The sequence below is a fragment of the Pinus tabuliformis genome, chromosome 7, assembly GCF_031772625.1.
Source record: "Pinus tabuliformis cultivar Carrire ecotype Pingquan chromosome 7, CPIR1, whole genome shotgun sequence".
Lineage (NCBI taxonomy): Eukaryota > Viridiplantae > Streptophyta > Pinopsida > Pinales > Pinaceae > Pinus > Pinus tabuliformis.
The window spans coordinates 69,800,418-69,810,682 of NC_142293.1; positions in this window are offsets into that span (position 1 = coordinate 69,800,418).

The window sequence follows — 10,265 nt, forward strand, 5'->3', positions numbered from 1 at the left end:
TGAGGTAGTTTTTCAGAGGAAGACTATGTACATATATACTGTCCGGGGCATCTAGAAAAAATTGGAAGCCAAATTCCAATAAAACATGTGGAGGGCTTGTCCCTGAGGATCTTACTATTCACCATAGCTAGGATAAACATATCATCCTCATTGCACCAAGTGTCACGAGTATCCATGAGCTTGTCCATGAAGTGTTTCACCACTGTTCTTGATTGGTGTACACCTCTTCTTACCAATATGAAGAGCCAGTTGTCCTCCATTCAGAAAGGGAAGACCAAAAATTTTGGATATGGGACCATTTTATGATCCTTCTTCTTTGAGAAGGTTCCTAGACTACATCCTAGAGTATCAGTCTCTATCAGTAGCTCCCGAGATCCTCGGATGGGTAGGTGGGCCGACTTGATGAAACGCCTTGGAGGCAGGGACATGTCGAGGACTGCTTTCGATGATGAGTTATTCTCCTAGTGGGAACAATAAATCATCACTGTGGATGACTATACCTATGATGGCATGGATTTTAGAGGAGATCCGGATTTGGTGTTGCCAGCAAACGTAGCATGGGGAGAGACAGGTAACCATTTTTTAAGTTTTATCAATTTTAAGATGTTTTTATGTTTTTTAAATATGAAAATGAACTTAAATATATTTTTGATGGGATTAAAATACTGACATAAAGATCATGTTCCAGATGTGGGTCTAGTATGACCAGACAGATATCCATGGCACAGGCGTCACGGAAGAGGTGTTGAAGAGGCAGTTGTTGAGATAGAGAGGTCTTACACGCAGTCCAAAGAAACTTGGTGAGATGGACTCACCTGGTACCGATGGTGGATGTAGAAGACCTACCTGAGGAGATGCAACACCGTGCGATAGGAGTACCACGAGACTGGGTTCGCATTCTTCAGCGTGTGTCCAACGCAGTAGTCACCTTCTTAGCCACTCATCCTGAGCCAGGCCATAGATAGATTGAACATGATTATGGGCATTTAGTGCCGATTTTGTATATTATTTTTGAAACACTTTATGTACACACGGGCAGCTTTATGACATATATATATACAGTTCCAAAATTTTTATGTTTGTTTTTAACTTGATGAATGATTGATATGCCAATTTAATGCTTGATTAGCAATAGAATCCGCTAATGAATTTCAGATCATGGAATTTGCAAATAAGTAATAAAAACAAATGATCATTGTAACATCCTCACTCTAAAAAATTGGCGATATAAACAAGGATTCCTGAACCCGATAAATGTTATTCAATTGTGACACTACCAGCTGTGAGTTAAGATACACTACCAACAAATCAATTCCATAAGAAATATCTTCGGATAGTAAATTAATGACGGCAGTCTATTCGGAAATATTATTTGATGCAGAACCAATATATATGCCCCTTGACAACATCAACTAACCAGATGGATAATAAATCACCTAAACTGTGGAAGCGAGATTCCGAGTGTGCTGACTGTTAGTACTCTAGACACCACATATCTCCACAATTAGTACTCTGGACACCACATATCTCCACAATGGTATGATATTGTCCACTTTGGGCCTAAGCCCTCATGGATTTGCTTTTGGACTTACCCCAAAAGGCCTCATACCAATGGAGATATTTGTCCATCCTTATATACCCATGATCCTCCCCACTTCTAGTCAATGTGGGACTATTTGGTCGTATACCCAACAATCCTCCCCTCGAACAAAGGACCATCGAGCCTCCCCTCAAACGATTATCCATCCATCCACTCTCTACCAACCAGGATTCTCTGCTCCAATGCGTTGGAAGCACACGCCTTACATGGAGCACCACCTACCTCGAGAGCTTGCTCTATGAACTCTGGACACCACATATCTCCACAATGGTATGATATTGTCCACTTTGGGCCTAAGCCCTCATGGATTTGCTTTTGGACTTACCCCAAAAGGCCTCATACCAATGGAGATATTTGTCCATCCTTATATACCCATGATCCTCCCCACTTCTAGTCAATGTGGGACTATTTGGTCGTATACCCAACACTGACTAGCACCATCAGCAAATCCAAAATAGACCAAGTCATCCATCAACACCTGCCAAAGAAGATCAAAAAAGTGTCGATATCACAAAAACTCTAGATGAAAAATGTACAAAAATACAAAATATACAAAGAATCCATTGCTTAGCTATAACCTACGCAAAGTACTTCTTGAGGTAGAGCTCATTTCGAGGCTCTGCCAACTTGTTCCCTTAAAAATCGACTAATTTATAAGTCCCTTTTCCTAAAACTCATTTCACTATAAAGGGACCATACTGCATAGACTTGAATTTGCCTGCCCCCAAGGTGTCTTTATCTTGATCATAGATAAAGACAAGGTCACCTTCAGAAAAGAATCGAGGATGGATAACTTTATCGTACTGAGTTTTAACCCTTTTCTTACAAGCCTCATTGATTATGGCAACATCTTGACGCTGCTCATCAAGATTTTCCAAATGAAGGAGGCTGTCTTTGACACTAGAGGTCTCTGGAAGGAGCTCAACAGCTAGCTTAAGGGATGGAATTTCACACTCAACAGGAAAAATAGATTCCAGCTCGTAAACTAACTTAAAAGGTGTAAAATTGGTGGCAGTCTTTACCGAGGTTCGGTACGCCCAGAGAGCCAGATACAACATGAGATGCCAATTGGAGCGATTTTTGTCAGTTGTCCTTTGCAGGATCGTCTTGAGGAACTTATTCATGTCTTCGACTTGCCCATTGGCCTGAGGATAATACAGAGATGAATGCTCCTGCCAGAAGCCCAACTTAAGAGCCAATTTGGACATCAGTTGGTTCTGGAAGTGACTGCCATGATCATCGATAATCTCTCTCATGATACTAAAACGTGAAATAATCTGATTGAAGAGGAACAATGTCGTTGTCTCACTATCGTTTTTATAAGTAGGCATGGTCTCAGCCCACTTCGTAAAGTAGTCTACAACCACTATAATGTACTTGTGATTCACCACTGAAGGCAGATTACAAGTAGTAAAGTCAATACCCCACTTTGTAAAAGGACCGATAGTGATAACAGGGAAAAGATTAGTGTCTAGTCAATGTAACGTCTTAAATTTCTCTACATAAATTATCAATCTGGGTATCGTAAACTGATGAACTGTGGTGCACCATATGTGCTTAGTTAACCTTTTTTCTTATTTTGTCGTTTTATAGTTTTTATATTGTTTTGGAGTTTTTTTCTTGTTGATCTCCTAAAGTTTCTAATGCAAATGGAAATCCTATTCTAAGGTCTTAAGAATACTTTTAAAGGTCAATTATGGATGTAGATTTCAAGACAAGGTTTATGTCCCTTATGGTAACTTCCAAAACTTAGCACTTCAAAAGATCTCAAAACATGCTATTGATCAAATCAATAATTGAACAAAAGAATAAATATGCAGCTACTTAAATCAAACAAAAGATGAAATACTGATCATAAAATCACTGTCTCTGCTGCCCATCTAAGTATAGAAATAAAATCTAAACTATTTCACTCAAACAAACCAAAAATTGCAGACTAACGAAATCAAGATCATTTACTTCACTTATAATCCGATAGCTCGCCAAGTAGCTTTTCTAGGTTAAGCCATGGCTCCGGAAATAACGTCAATAACATGAAGAATTGATATCTAAATTACCTACTTGTAAATAAAAGTAAAATCAAGTCACTTCACTTATAATCCAATAGCTCGCCAAGTAGCTTTTCCGGGTTAAGCCATGGCTCTGGAGATAACATCAATAACATGAAGAACCTGATATCTAAATTACCTACTTGCAAATGAAAGTAAAATCAAGTCACTTCACTTATAGTCTGATAGCACACCAAGTAGATTTTCGGGGTTAAGCTATGGCTCTAGAGATAACGTCAATAACATGAAGAACTTGATATCTAATTGTAGAAATGAAAGTAAAATCAAATCACTTCACTCATAATCCGATAGCTTGCCAAGTAGCTTTTCGGGGTTAAGCCATGGCTCTAGAGATAATGTCAAATGACATGAAGAATTTGATACCTAAACTAACTAACAACAACAAATAAATAAGACTGAAATCAAAGCATAACTGAAAGTGAAAAGCTTAAGAAAAAGTTCAGCAGAGAGGCAAATCTCATGTCACTATTTGATGCAAAAACATGTAAAAAAACTAATCTACAATCAACCGGTTGAACACACTTGCATGAATTAAAATTGCATGAATGGAAGATCTATACTATCAAATTTGAAAGCAATAAAATGACATAATGAAATCAAAGCAAAATTACAAAATGAAATCTACTCTACCTTACATTCTAATGTGCTTCATGACATCTACTTCACATCTCCTTCCATGTTGAGAACATCAAAGCTTTATTGAAATTCTTCAAAATTACAAAGTACAACAAATCTCTCCAAATCTTTCCAAAGCCATCAAGGAAGAAATAAAAAGCCAAGCTAAGCTAAGACTAACAAGCTAACAAGCTCTAAACTCTAAAAAAACTCACAAATGAAGGAGAGAGATCTCCTATTTATACAAAAAGATGAGAAGCCATCTTATTAATGAGAGTCCATGAATCTCTCCCTCTACCTCTAGAGTCCTAATCAAAATAGAAACTGATAAAACACATGTCTTCTTAGAGTTACAATACAATTAGGAGATGTGACACATATCCTCATGATCCCATGATTCTTTCCACTCAAATTCGAATTTGGCCTTAGAGTGCCACATAAGGGTCTTCTAGAAGCCTCCTTTTGACCTACACATGTCAACAATCTCAACCCACTTGTTAGGTATATACATATGCACATTATTTTCTAATTTTTAACCACAAATTCACTTAAAAAAGCTAAGAATTAATAACGTTTGGAAAAACATAAATGTGGCCCAATGATAATAAAAGTGGGATGAATGTAGTGACATAGTAGTGAAATGGAGCTAAAATGGAGGTGATATAATGGACATAATAGTAAAAGTGTAATGGAAATGAATGACATTTTTAAGACCCAACATACCCCCCAACTGAAGTTATTTCATGTCCTCATGCAATCTATATTACATTAACTCTTTTGATCCTTGAGCTTTGGCTTAACTTTGCATGATATCATTTGATAACTTCATATTTTTGCAAAGTGTTTTACTTGAATTGCAACATGGTTGGTTCTTGTGTTACAACCAATTTTTTTTTTTTTTTTGCATTCTATTTTGATCTTTGAACTTTGCATAATGATATTTTGATTATTGTTTGCAAAGTATATCTTTATTGGATTGCATGATGGTTGGTTCTTATGTGACAACCATGATTTTGTTTGTATCCAATTTATCCTTTAAGCACTTTTTTGAAAATCCATTGTATGCTCATAATAACAATGTAATAGTTAATATATGTTGGAAGTATGTGGGCTCCTGAATATGTTATGGATGCAAGATATGAATATGAATGTATCCCCCCCAACTGATGGTATTGGCAATTTTATGAAATGAGGAAGAGAAATGTTTTTCCAACAATTATCATTCTAGCTTTTTATGGAATTCTATGGTCAAAAGTTAGAAAATGATGTATCTTAACTTATCCTTTGGACTAGATGAGTTGTATGTGTGGTGGCTAAAAGATTCCAATCATATTCTTCTTCAAGTGGCTGAACAAGAGGAGTCATGGATAAAGAGTTAAGATGACTTTTTATTGCTTCTACTAAAACTTGTTGAATCTGCTCCAAAATGCTGAAAATAATAGTCTTCATGTCTTCAAAACTCATTGGCACAATTCCTACTATGTGAAAAAAATGTTCTGATGTCGAACATAGCAGGAAATTGTTGACTTAGTGGCCATTAATGGATGCCACTAGTCAACACGAGAACTCTCACCATTGATGACAATGAGAGTCAAGATGCCCAAACACATCTTGCTAGGTACGAATGAATTTGCCGATGTCGAGTCACCTAGAAGATCTAATGAACAAGGGAAATTAATGTATTACCATTGTTTGTTAGCATGAGGACTTGCCATTAAGGCATGAAAGCCTCAAGGTGTCATTACAAGGAACATAGACTCAAAGGACTATGGACTCAATAATTTGCATTAAAGCAGGGCTTATTTGTGAAATGGAAATGATAGGAAATGAAAGATGAAAATGGAATATGGAAATGGAGAGTAGAAATGGCAATGGGCAATAAGCATGTGAATGAGCCTCTTGCTTTTATTTGTGGGCTATGAATGGACAAAAAGAAATGGAAAGTGTATGTGAATGTAAATGGAAAATATGGAGTGAAATGAGGTGAATGGTTTATTATGAGGTATGGATGTCATGTATGGATGTGATGGAGACAATAGTATCTAAAAGTTTTTCAAGTGTTTAGATCTGATTTTGCATCAGCATATTTCCTCTTTGTTGCTGATCATCCTCTTATGAAACAAATTGGTTTCTTAGAGAGACACCATTCTCTTGTAATCATTTTTCCTTCCTCCTAGAACCTGCAAAAAAAACTAATACTTTCTCTGCAATGGAATGTAAGATTATCAAAGAAAAGAGGTGATCAATCTCTCTAGTTATGATATTTACACACAAAACTAAGAATTTGTATTAATAAAACGAGTTCTCAAAGGAAAAATCAAAAGAATTTATACCTTCTTTGGAATTGGTGCCCCCAGTTGAATGTTGCTTCTTTTCAACAATTTATTTCATTATTTTCCATTTCAAACTCTAATGATGGATTTCTCATTGTGTAGATCTTGTCGAGATCTTTGCAATAGTATTTGAATCATCAAAATCTAATTTTGTATGAGAAAGATAGGCTGATTTGAACAATGAGTTTTTTTCAGCTGCAGAATTGGACTTTAGCTGGGGAATGTGCATAGTTTCTGTAGCTAAAAATCTTGAATGAAAAGTTAGACATTCATCTTTCATCATCAGTCCAAAATTAATCAATACCTTCAAAAAAGTGAGCAAATAACATATTCATTGATTCAAAATTATTTTTTTTCTTGACATGCGACGACTTAGTGTGGCGACTTAATGATATCACACACCTTGACTTTCCTTTGACCGGGGTCTTTTTCATCGACTTGGATCAAATGAATAGGACACCATCCATGTACTAACATTTTCCTAGCTACCCATGTGGCTTGTTTCGTCTCTTGACATCTGTAACCTACAGAAGTATGAAAATGGCTGCGGAATTGCCAGTTAGCTGCAGAATCAGGGTGCATTCCGCAGCTAAATGATAGTAAACCATCAGTTTTTTTTTAATATTTTTTTTTTTAATGTACAGAGGATTATTCTGTAGACCAAATACTAAAACACAAATTATCATCCTTTCCTACAACTTTATAGACTACCAGACAATAGAAATTGCATCATATATCTTTTCTGAATGCCTGAAGTTAAAGTCCAATTTCGACGTTCCTGTAATTGACTTTGAAGATAGAAATGTATGGTGCTTCAAGCATGACAAGACAAAATCACAAACCTTGACAACCCAATTTTTATCAACGAGAAAATTTGGCGACTTCAGATCTCAATGAACTATTACAGGATTGCTACTTGTGCAAATAATTCATTCCTTGAGCTACATCAAGAGCCACAGCCGAACAATACAGAGATCATAGTCATAATATGACATCCACCTTGGCATAACGAAGTATGAGTACAAAACAGAAGGCGTGAGGCATGCCAAGAGACGTGGTGGAGTCTGAGTTAAAAATGGAACAACATAGCGGACCTGATCCAATCTGCAACGTGGAAATAATTCAAGAGAAGAGTTGTGTGATCAGTCGTAACTAATGCACAGGTCACGGGGAGAAACAATTATTCATTAAATTTAATATTGAATGCCAGCAGACAATACTGAGGCATGGCTAAAACAAAAATGAAATTCCAACACACCAGATTGAGGTGTGGCGTAACAATAGTCTGTTTATCAATTTAATTTCGGTTTTTCTCTCTCTCAGCATGCAAAAATGGGCTCCAAAGAACCGAGGATATCTCCCAAACCGCTTCAAATTCCCTAAAACAGTTTCTGGGTTATTTAATTAACCCCATTGGCAAAAAAACTCATGTTTTATTTTTTCCGAATTCACCACCAGTTGGCCAAATAGTGCATTTAAAGTTTAACATTTTTACTGTTCTGCGTTTTTGTGAATTAACGTTTTTACTGTTATGCATTTTTAGGAATTGTTGCATTTGGCTATAAGATCAATTTCAGAGGGGGAAAAATATGTTTTCATATGTAATCATAGCGTATGAACTAGTCAATTTCGATGATCTTGTTCCATTATTGAAGTTATATTTTCATGAAGAAGTTCAGATGGCTGTAGTTTCAGGCACGTCAAAGCTACTCCGAGCTAGAAAATTGGCCATGGATAAAGGACAAGAGCAGGGATGTAATGAGTCATATATTAAGCAACTCTCAGACTATATTATTTCATCCCTTGCTGAAGCATTATATAAGGAACCAGAAATAAAGATTCTTACAAATATGTTAAGCTCACTAAATGAATGCATTCAGACTTCAAGTTTGTTGCTTGAGCTTGGGCAAAGTTGATGAATTCAAGCAAGTTATTACAGCTAGCATGAGCAGAAAACGAGAGCGCATTGAGAGATCAAGGTCTAGAGATTTTGATGCTGAGGGGAAGGAATACGAGTCGGTGAATGTCCTCCACACAAGGAATGCAAAGATTTACTACGTCCACCATAACTTCAAGAAATGCAGAGATTGTTTTATTATGTGAAACATGAAAACTTTTTATTTGTTTTTTATTTTTTATTTATTTTGTTAATAAAATTACATATGTTATATTTTCAAAAGAAAAATATACATATATATTTTACTAAACAAAACAATATATATTTTTTTTAAATTGATTTGTTAATAAAATTATATGTTATACTTTCAAAAAAGATATACATATATATTTCATTGAACAAAACAATGATTTTTTTTTTTTAATGATTTGTTATTAAAATTATATATACTTTTTCAAAGATTTAAAAATATACATATATATTTTATTAAACAAACAATTTATTGAAATTAAAGTTTTTCTTTGAATCAAATGAAATGATGAAGTTTATATTGTCCCCCTTTTCATTTTTTTTCTTTTTTTACATAACAATCCTTTTTTCTGATCCTCCAGATCACACAAAGTGTAGGAGGAGAGCATACTCAAAAAATTATTATTATTATTTTTTTACACAACAATCATTTTTCTGATCCTCCAGATCACACAAAGTGCAGGAGGAGAGCATACTTAAGAATTATTAAAAAAAATTAGATGTAAGAAGTAAGGTCTCCTAATTACACTTCCCCGACAATGGCACCAAAATGTCTAGTCAATTTAACGTCTTAAATTGTTCTACATAAATTATCAATCCAGGTATCGTGAACTGATGAACTGTGGTGCACCATATGTGCTTAGTTAACCTTTTTTCTTACTTTGTTGTTTTATAATTTTTATCTTGTTTTGGGTTTTTGTTCTTGTTGATATCCTAAAGTGTCTAATGCAAATGGAAATCCTATTCTAAGGTCTTAAGAATACTTTTAAAGGTCAAGTATGGATGTAGATTTCAAGACAAGATTTATGTCCCTTATGGTAACTTCTAAAACTTAGCACTTCAAAAGATCTTAAAACATGCTATTGATCAAATCAATACTTGAACAAAAGTGTAAATATGTAGCTACTTAAATCAAACAAAAGATGAAATACTAATCATGAAATCACTGTCTCTACTGCCCATCTAATTATAGAAATAAAATCTAAACTATTGCACTCAAACAAACCAAAAATTGCAAACTAACGAAAGAAAGAGCAATTTACTTCACTTATAATCCGATAGCTCACCAAGTAGCTTTTTCGGGTTAAACCATGGCTCCTGAGATAACGTCAATAACATGAAGAATTGATATCTAAATTACCTACTTGCAAAAGAAAGTAAAATCAAGTCACTTCACTTATAATCCGATAGCTCGCCAGGTAGCTTTTCGGGGTTAAGCCATGGCTCTAGAGATAACGTCAATAACATGAAGAACCTGATATCTAAATTACCTACTTGCAAATGAAAGTAAAATCAAGTCACTTCACTTATAGTCTGATAGCACACCAAGTAGATTTTCGGGGTTAAGCTATGGCTCTAGAGATAACGTCAATAACATGAAGAACTTGATATCTAATTGTAGAAATGAAAGTAAAATCAAATCACTTCACTCATAATCCGATAGCTTGCCAAGTAGCTTTTCGGGGTTAAGCCATGGCTCTAGAGATAATGTCAAATGACAT